A 9,177-nucleotide genomic window follows, 5' to 3' on the forward strand; every position below is an offset into this window, starting at 1 on the left:
TGCGGTCCTGCCCGGGGAGCGGGGCGAGCGATGCCTGGGAAAACCATCGAGCGGGGAGAGGGGTCGGTGCGGGCTGCGGGTGTCAGCCCGGAGTACAGGTGGTCCGCTTGCAGCGGTTCTCAACCTGTGGGTCGCGACCCCTGTGGCGGTCGAACGACCCTTTCACAGGGGTCGCCTAAGACCATCCTGCATATCAGATATTTACATTACCATTCATAACAGTAGCAACATTACAGTTATGAAGTAGCAACGAAAATAATGTTATGTTTGGGTCACAAACATGAGGAACTGTGTTTAAAGAGCCAGAAGGTTGAGAACCACTGGAAGCCTTATTGTTTTTATTAGGTATGGGCTCCCGAAACGCTCTTGACTGTCCGTTTCAGGAGACTGAGAGCATTATAATTATGCTTCAATGCTATGCCCTGCTAACGCAGACATAGGGGCTTACTGTGTGGATGTGTGTCATGTTGCAACTATGAAGATACCTATGGATGGATGTAGTGTGTGTGTGTGTGTGTGTGTGTGTACGTAGAGACCAGAGCACATTTCCCAAGATCCTCTCCATCGTACCTGCTGTCCTGCACTTCTCCAAAAGTTCAGACTTTTTCACACGCTCATCAGAACACTCTGAACCAGAATTTATTAAAGGAGTCGGGGTGGGAAGCAGTCCTGTTCCTGGGAAGGTGGGGATAATGGGTGTTTCTAACCCCCAAGGACCTCAGCAGCTTTTGTCACCTGGTAGACCTGTCCTCCCCAGGAGAGCTCGGGCCCTCACCAGTGCCTCTTGGATCACCGGCTGCCTCCCCGCCCCGGCAATTACCGGTCTATCTGCCTTTGACCCATGGACTGACGTTGCAGATACTGGTTCTGATGCCCCGTTGCTGGATTAAATCCTATAAACCTCGGCTTCATTTACTTATCAATGTGGCAGTTGGCAACTGGCCCTCAGCTTCTATCAAATAGGGGTGGGGAACAGTACCCACCTCATAGGATTCTTGTATTAAATGAGCAAAATGCATGCAAAGTGCTCAATTACCTGAGTGTGTGTTACACATCGTATGTGCTCAATTAATGTTAGCTTTAATTATTTGACCTCAGGACTGAAACAGCTCTCAACTTCCCTCTCTATCGCCTCATCTTCTCCAAGCGACTCACTCAAGTAGCAGTTTGAATTAGAATGTATGTAGTTCCAAAGCAAAATACATAGTAGCAACTGTGGCAAACACTGCTTTAGACTAGGGATGGACAATTTCTTTTTGAGAAGGGGCCGGTAATAAATACTTTAGGCTTTGTGCACAGAGTAGATACTTATATAAGTTGACATTAAGTAGATACTTATACAACAAGAGAGAAACAAATATCCATCACTTTTAATTGACAAAAATGTAATAGTAATAATAATTGCAATGCAGGTCTAATGATAAGAGGAATGGAACTCTTTTTTTTTTTTTTTTTTTTGAGGGGGGGATAGCGTTTCACTAAGTTAACGCCCAATTCAAAGTGTTCTCTATCATCAAAACTGAAATGTTTATCTGTTAATGCTGATCTGTAAGGAGAGTTTATGTATTTCATTTTTGGAAATATCTTTCCACCCAGATTGGTACTGTCAAATATATCAATCCATGGACATATGATTTTCCTGAGCATGTTTATGGCTTAGAAGACATTTATGCAATTAGAATTCTGTACATTCTCTTAGTGTTTCCCCGTTAGCATGCCATTACATTGCAGATTAATCACTTCCAATTGAAGGTTAGGTGGAAGCACCTCAGTTGCAGTTACGTGGATTTGAAATATGGAAATTTCCTTTTTACTGACATCAAAATCCATAAATGACTGTTGGAACGGTAGTATGAGTTGAGAGAAAAATAAATTCCAAATTTGTGTCGGAATGGAAATCTTGTTTCTTGTTTTAACTTGTGACAGCATGGAAAGTGTATAAAGCAGATTGATATTTGTGATTCAAACAATGTTAGTTGCATCAAAATGATTTAACTGCAGTATATGCTTCACACGTAGCTCTATTTTGCCTTGTAGTTTTAGGTTGAGTTCATGAAAACCATGATCAAGTCTGTAGTAAAAGCTAATTTCCAAAGCCATTCAGTGTTCGATAATAGTGGTTGAGGGAAGTTCTTTTCATTCATTCATTCCTATCACTTGTTTCTCTATGCCTGTTTCCAGAATTCTTTGGAATAAAATGGGTGTCTTTTTAATATTTCATTTAAATTCCTACATTGTCTTTCTAGCTCTTTCTCTATGTTAAATGTAGTGGTTGATCTCAGAATTATAATTTGATTTTGTAATGATTACAGTCTATCTTCAAATAATATTATCTATTTTATGACTATACAAGAGGCCCGGTGCACTGGTGGGGTCTCTCTGCCTGACCTGCAGGGTTTGGGCTGAAACTGGCTCTCCAACATCCCCCCCCCACACACACAGGGGTCCCGGATTGCAAGAAGGTGCAGGCCAGGCCGAGGAACCCCACCGGTGCAGGATCAGGGCCGGGGAGGGACTGTGAGAGGGCTTCAGGGCATGTCTGGCCCAGTACCGATCAGCCGGACCCCAGCAGCAAGCTAACCTACTGGTTGGAGCATCTGCCCCCTGATGGTTAGTGCTCATCACAGCAACTGGTTGAATGGTCGGACACTTAGCATATTAGGCTTTTATTATATAGGATAAGAAATTTACAGCAGCATGCTTTCATTTGCCCCTCTCCCATTCTTTATATTGATTTATATTTCATTTCTACATGTTGTGCATTGTAGGTTTTTTGACATTTAAAAATTGGGAATATATGTATATAATAAAGGTACTAAGATATATATCTCTTGTTAATTTGCCCAGATATTTGTCCTTTCTGGTGTTAGTTCTTCTTGCAGATCATATATAATTTCTCTTTGGCCTCAAGAACTTTTTACACCATTTCTTGTAGTGCAGTTTGGCAAAGTCTCTCAACTTTTGTCTGTATGAGGATGTCTTTATTTCACATTCATATTTGAAAGATAATTTTCATTATATAAAATTTTAGGTTGACAGATCTTTTTCCTCTTTCGGCACTTTAAACATGTCATTCTATTTCTATCTCCATTATTTTCTTATTAAAAGTCATGTGTAGTTCATATTTTAGTTCCCTGCATGTCATGGTTCTCCCCCCTCCCCCCTCTGGATACTTTCAAGATCTGCTTTCTAAATTTGGTTTTCAGAATTTTGACTGTGTTGTGCCTGAATGTACTTTCCTTTCTGTTTACTCTGCTTGATGTTGGCTGCAGTTCTTGGACCTGGAAGTGGATATTTTTCATTAGTTTTGGAAAATTCTCATCTATTATCTCTTTGAATGTTGTTTCTGCCTAGTCTCTCTCTCCTCTTCTTTTATTACTTCAATAATACAAATGTTAGACCACATGACATTATTTCATAGGTCTCAAATACTCCGTTTTTAAAATATTTTTTTCTCTTTGTCTTATAATTTGGATGCTATCTCCTTTCAAGTTTCTTTCCTCTCTGTTGTCATTTTTTACATTCTCCATCACTTTCCTGAAGTTGCTCATATCTTCAAACTTGGTTTCCACTTCTGTAAGTCCTTTAGCATTTTTGTCATACTGTGATGATTCTAACATCAAGCTATTTCTTGATTAAGTTCTACCGATGTTTATCTTTCTTGACCAAAGGTTACATTTTCTTGCTTTTTTGTGTGTGTCTTGATTTTTTTTAAAAATGTGTGCTGGATATTTTATGTAAAAATAAAATAGACAATGAATTAAATGATATTTTCCTCTAAAAAAGAACACACTCCTTCTATAAGGCCACTAGGATTTAGGTTGAGTAAATACAATCTGGATTATACTTACTTTATATTTATATTATAGTTGAACTGGATTTGGGCTATGTTGTACTTGTTTAGTTTGATTCATTCCACCACTGGCCTCAAATATTTTGAAGGCAGGATCCGGACTTTTCCTATAAGCGAGTGTCATCTTAGGGCTCTTATTCTCAACTTTTTTGCTCTTCTTGACATCTTCCTTAGCTTCCAGCCATGAGGAAGACCTCACTTCTCTTTGGCTCCCAACCCCAGTTTCTTATCTGAATGTCTGAAGAGTCAGGGGTTTTCTCTCAGCCCTTTGTCCTTCTATAAGCCTTTTCTGGCTTGAAAGCCCAGGGTATCTCTGAGAGTTTCTCAGCTCTTCTTCATTGCCCTTGTTTCTGTGGCCCTACCCCAGTAGTTAGTGAGTATCATTAGGAAGGAATTGTGAGGTAGTGCGGTTTGCTCTGTGCCTGTGACTCCTGTAGATTCTAACCTGTCACATAAGCCCACACACTGCCATTAAAATTTGTTAAAAGTTAGGCTGATTGCTACAATTACCATCGTTTATTCCTGTTTTCTACACTTTAGTCAAGGGTGAGAACTACTGTGGATCTTTTCTCTCATATGAAGGATCGTCCTTTCTGGAATTCAGTTCACTTAGTTTTACCTGTGCTCTCCTCTCTCTGATGTGTGTGTGTTTTTTTAAGCTATAATTATGTAGATTATCTGGTTTGTTTTGGGTGTTAGGGAGTGAATTATGGTCTCTTGTGACTTTCTACATACAAACTGAAAGAGGAACCTGAATGTCTAATCTTTATCCTCCAAAAATGTGATGGGGAGGGGCAAAGAGTGGGAAAGAATAAACAGTTAAGAACGCGTGGAAGTGGATGTGTTTAATTTCAAAACCTATAGCTGTTGCCATAGAATAATGTTCTATTTTAAAAGTGAAAACAATAACATCTTAAACAATATAAACTACAATAAGGAACATCATCCATATATCTCCGCCAAACCAGAACTCCTTAACCTCATGGGCATGCTTCTCTATGAGGGGTCTCTGTCAGAACTGGTGGGGTGGGAAAGAAGACGGGCTTACCCAAATAAGACATGGATTTTGAGCCCTAGCCAGTTTGGGTCAGTGGATAGAGCGTCGGCCTGCGGACCAAAGGGCCTGGGCCTTGGTTGGGGTATGTGTGCGAGAGGCAACCAACGGATGTCTTTCCCTCTCTCTTCCACTCTCTCTAAAAGATCAATGGAAAAATATCCTCGGGTGAGGATTAACAAAAAACAACAACAAAAAACAGACAAACCATTTTAAGAAACACATAGATTTTGAAATATTGAGAATCCCTGCCCTACATTATATATTTTCTTTGTTATATCAGTCAGGGTGCAATCCAAGAAGCAGAATCGTGTGTGTGTGTGTGTGTGTGTGTGTGTGGTGTGTATAATATATATACACATATGTGTATATAATGATTCTGCTTCTCTGATTGCATGCTGACTGATGCAGTAAAGAAAATGTATATATAGGGCAGGCAGTTGGGAAGAGCAGATGGATGTAAAGTGAGTAAAATCAAGAATAAGCTATGACTCAAAAGCATGAGCTGGAGAGCCCTTGAGGACGTACTAAAGCCCATGTCAGTTGTCACTGCCTCTGACCTTCTTGGCCTGGGTGTCCTACACAAGCTGGGGCCCTTTGTCATGGAACTAGACGTGCACACACGCCTGACCCAGAAGTTGCAGAAGCTGAACTAGCACCTTGGTGAAGGAGGATCAGTCACCAGCTCACACATCACAGAGGTGAGGCAAAAGAGAAATGACAATATGTGCAAGCTACAAAATACCTGCTGCTACGCTGGATCGCCTCTCCCACACCTGCCAATCACAGCCTCACAATGGGCGGGGCTAACTCTTAACAGATCTCCTGGTCTCAGTCTCCACATTTTGTAATCTATCATTTCATCTTTTTCCAGATTGTGGGGTTTTTTTATTATTACTGTATGCCTTTATTTTTAAAATCAATTTTATTCAGTATTTATATACAGCAAATTTTACCAATTTTAAATTTTAAAAAATCAGTGCGTTTCAACAAGTTCTAAAACCTCCATCACCCCCAAAAGTTCTCTCATGCCCCTTTACAATCAACCCCCACCCCCACTCCTGGCCCTGAGCAACCACTGATCAGCTTTCTGAAACATTAAATTTCATACAAGTGAAATCATACAGTATGCACTCTTCTGTGTGGCTTTCTATTTGACACAGTGCATTTGAGTTTCGTTCATCAGTGGTATTCCTTTATGTAGATTACTACAGTTTATTCACCAGTTCATGAACATTTGAGTTGTTTCCAGTGTTTGGCTATTATAAATAGGACTTCTATGAAAAAAAATATATATGCTGCTTCATTTTTTACCAAATCACACAAGACTCTTTCTTGTGGCCCACCCTAACTAGAAACACATTAAAGGGAATTCTGGGAATGTAGTTTAAGGAAGTCAAGTTGTCAAATTACAAACTCACTACATATAATAATCAGCTTTTAATAAGCCCCCCTGACAGTTATTCTCTTAGAATTTTTCAATACTCTATCCCCTCTTTTCCCACCTAACCTGCAAATTACTGTATTCCATATGCCTTCTCCCTATGGCTTCCCCATCTTTCTTACTAATGCCACCATATTTCCAACCTCCAACTTAATGACCCTCAAAATAAGTTTTGACATGCTGCTCTCTTTATGCCATGTATATGGCCTATTCCCAAATCTTTCTGTTTTGTCCATAGATTCTCCTCTATCTTTTCAGAAGTAGCAACTGCAGTTTGGATTATCGCCACTTCCCTTTTTCCAGCACCAAAGTTCTACAGTTCATATTTGATCACTACTGGATCTTTCATCTCTGCTCAAATATCTTACTTCATTCACTCCCATTTCTATCCTTAGACCTTGTCCATATTACTCAAAACTCTACCCACACACACAAACTATGAAGCTATTTGTTTCCTGTGAAGTAGTACCTGAAAACCACCTCTTTTATAAATCCCTCTCACACTATATAAGTGGAAGGTCTCCAAAAGATAAGGAGTTGGAGTGCTGGCATAGATTTATTATGTAAGAACTGCTCAGCTGTCCACTAATTATGACCTGGGAGGGTTCAGAAGGCACTCCCTTCATCAAAGCTTTAAGAAATGCAAACATCAGCATCCTTGTCAAGTTCTGTAGTAGCCATCGTCTGTAAGCCATTAATGATATCATTAAACTGGGGATGGTAGGATACTGGAATGACAGGTGCCTAGTGATATCACTTAACTATCTCAACTACCAACAACAAGGAAACCATGGTTGTCATAATGGACAGAGCTAAAGTGATCATCAGTATGGTTTGATCTTTGGTGATGGCACAAATTGTATGAGCCACTGGCTCAGATTCCTATGGCTCTTATTCTTATTAAATTTTGTCCTCCCTCTCAAACCTCATGGGAAGTTTTCTAGTGTCCACTATACTGAAGAAGAGTAAGTTCAGGTCTGATTACAGATGGGGGGCTGGGGGGGGGGGGGGGGGGGGGGGGGGAGGGCTATGCTGGCATCACTAAAAAGTGAACAACTGTGACTACTGCCCCACTTAGGAGTGGACCTAAAAAACAACAACAGTGGTTATGGAAAAATCCTTCCATTGGTCAGAACCGGATATGGATTTGCATTTTTTGTCCCCAAAGTTTCTGGAAAAACCACCCTTTGTGGACTTAAAAAACACCTTGTTCTTCCTTGTAGTATCCCAAAAAGCATTGCTTCTGAACAGAAAACTGATTTTATGTCAGGTCACAACAATGGGCTCAAACTCATGGAATTCACTGGGCTATCATGGTCCCCATCACGTTGAAGCAGTTGACCTGAAGGGATAGCGGGATGGCCCTTTGCAAACTCCGTTGTGGTGCCAGCTGGATGACACTTTGCAGGGCCAGAGTAAATTCTTCCACTGAGCAAGCAACTGCTACATGGTGCTGTTTCTCTCAGTTCCAAGAATTAAGGAGTGGAAATGGGATTGGCTCCTCTCATTACCAACCCTGGTGGCCCACTAGCAAAAAACGGTGCTTCCCATCCTCTCAACTTTGCTCAGTTGGTTTAGAAGTCTTAGTTCCCTTGCAGGACAACCAAGATGGCAGCATAGGTAAGCACCTGAACTTGCTGCCGTGCACAACCACATTAAAACTACAACTAAAAGACAAAACGAATATCATCCAGAACCACGGGAAGGCTGGCTGAGTGGAAATTCTACAACTAGAAGGAAAGAGAAAAGCGCATTGAGTTTGGTAGGAGGTGCAGAGGTGCGGAAGTGCAGAGATACAGGGCCCGAGCGGAAGGGGCTGGCAGCTGGGTACGCTGTTGTCTTTTTCAATCAGGAAGGAGATACAAGCTCCCGACTGCTCTGAACTCCAGTTCCAGGTGAGAATTTGGGGACCCAGACTCATACGGAGAGAAACTGTACTGTCTGGCATCGGGCTGGGAAGTGAGGGCAGCTTTCTCGCAGAGGTGCTTGCAGCGGTTATTGTTCCTACACGGGGCCACGGGACATAGACCCCGGGACCACTCTGAGGCAGAGCGAACTGGCAGCCATTGTGGTTTGCTCTGCCCTGGTGATTCCCTGAGACCCAGCCCCACCCAATTTACAACCCCATCCAAGCTTTAGTGCAGAGGCTTTTGCATACGAATGGCCTGGCCTTTCTCCACCTAAAAACCTGTCAAACTGTAGCTGGGTCAGAGAACCCCAGAGCTTCCAAAAGAAGGCCTAGGGCTCATCAGCAGCCTGCATTACTTCACAGCTGCACCTCATCTGGGCACCTCCAAACCCCAAACAAAGAGGAGGAACCTGCAGATCTCTCTGTAGTTCCTACTGGGTGGACTCAGGCAGAGGCTGACTTTGCACCTCCTTGGAGATCCAAGAGCCAGTGTACCCCAGTGGTCAGAGTGAGACTATCCAGATTACAACTCTTCACATCCATAAGAGACACACTCAGGGGGCAGACTCAGTGAGCACCAAAGCCCCACTGAAGCAAGTCCTGCCCCATAAGGATGTCTCCTGCACAGTAGCTCTTTCATTGTAGACACAGCTGATCCTCACAGTCAATTGATCTGGAGGTCAATTCCTCCCAGGTCAATTCTTCCAACAATAATCGAGGCTTAACTACAACAAAACTGTGCACACAGCCCCCAAAGGGGTGCACCAAGAGTGTCCACCTCAGGTAATGAGGGAGGCTGAGCCACTGGGCCCTATAGGACACCTAGCACAGAAAGCCACTCTATCAACACAGGGAAGCAGCCAAAATGCGGAGACAAAGAAACAGGTCACAAATGACAGAAATGGAGGAAAGCAAAC

The 9,177-nt window shown here is 42.1% G+C and overlaps 1 long non-coding RNA gene across 1 annotated transcript in view; it reads left to right on the forward strand.

The window, feature by feature from the left end:
- Window positions 1-9,177, forward strand: part of LOC106726200 — a 22,551-nt gene that overhangs the window by 848 nt on the left and 12,526 nt on the right. The gene's annotated exons all lie outside the window — the stretch shown is intronic.

This window comes from Myotis brandtii, unplaced genomic scaffold (genome assembly GCF_000412655.1).
Source record: "Myotis brandtii unplaced genomic scaffold, ASM41265v1 scaffold237, whole genome shotgun sequence".
Classification (NCBI taxonomy): Eukaryota; Metazoa; Chordata; class Mammalia; order Chiroptera; family Vespertilionidae; genus Myotis; species Myotis brandtii.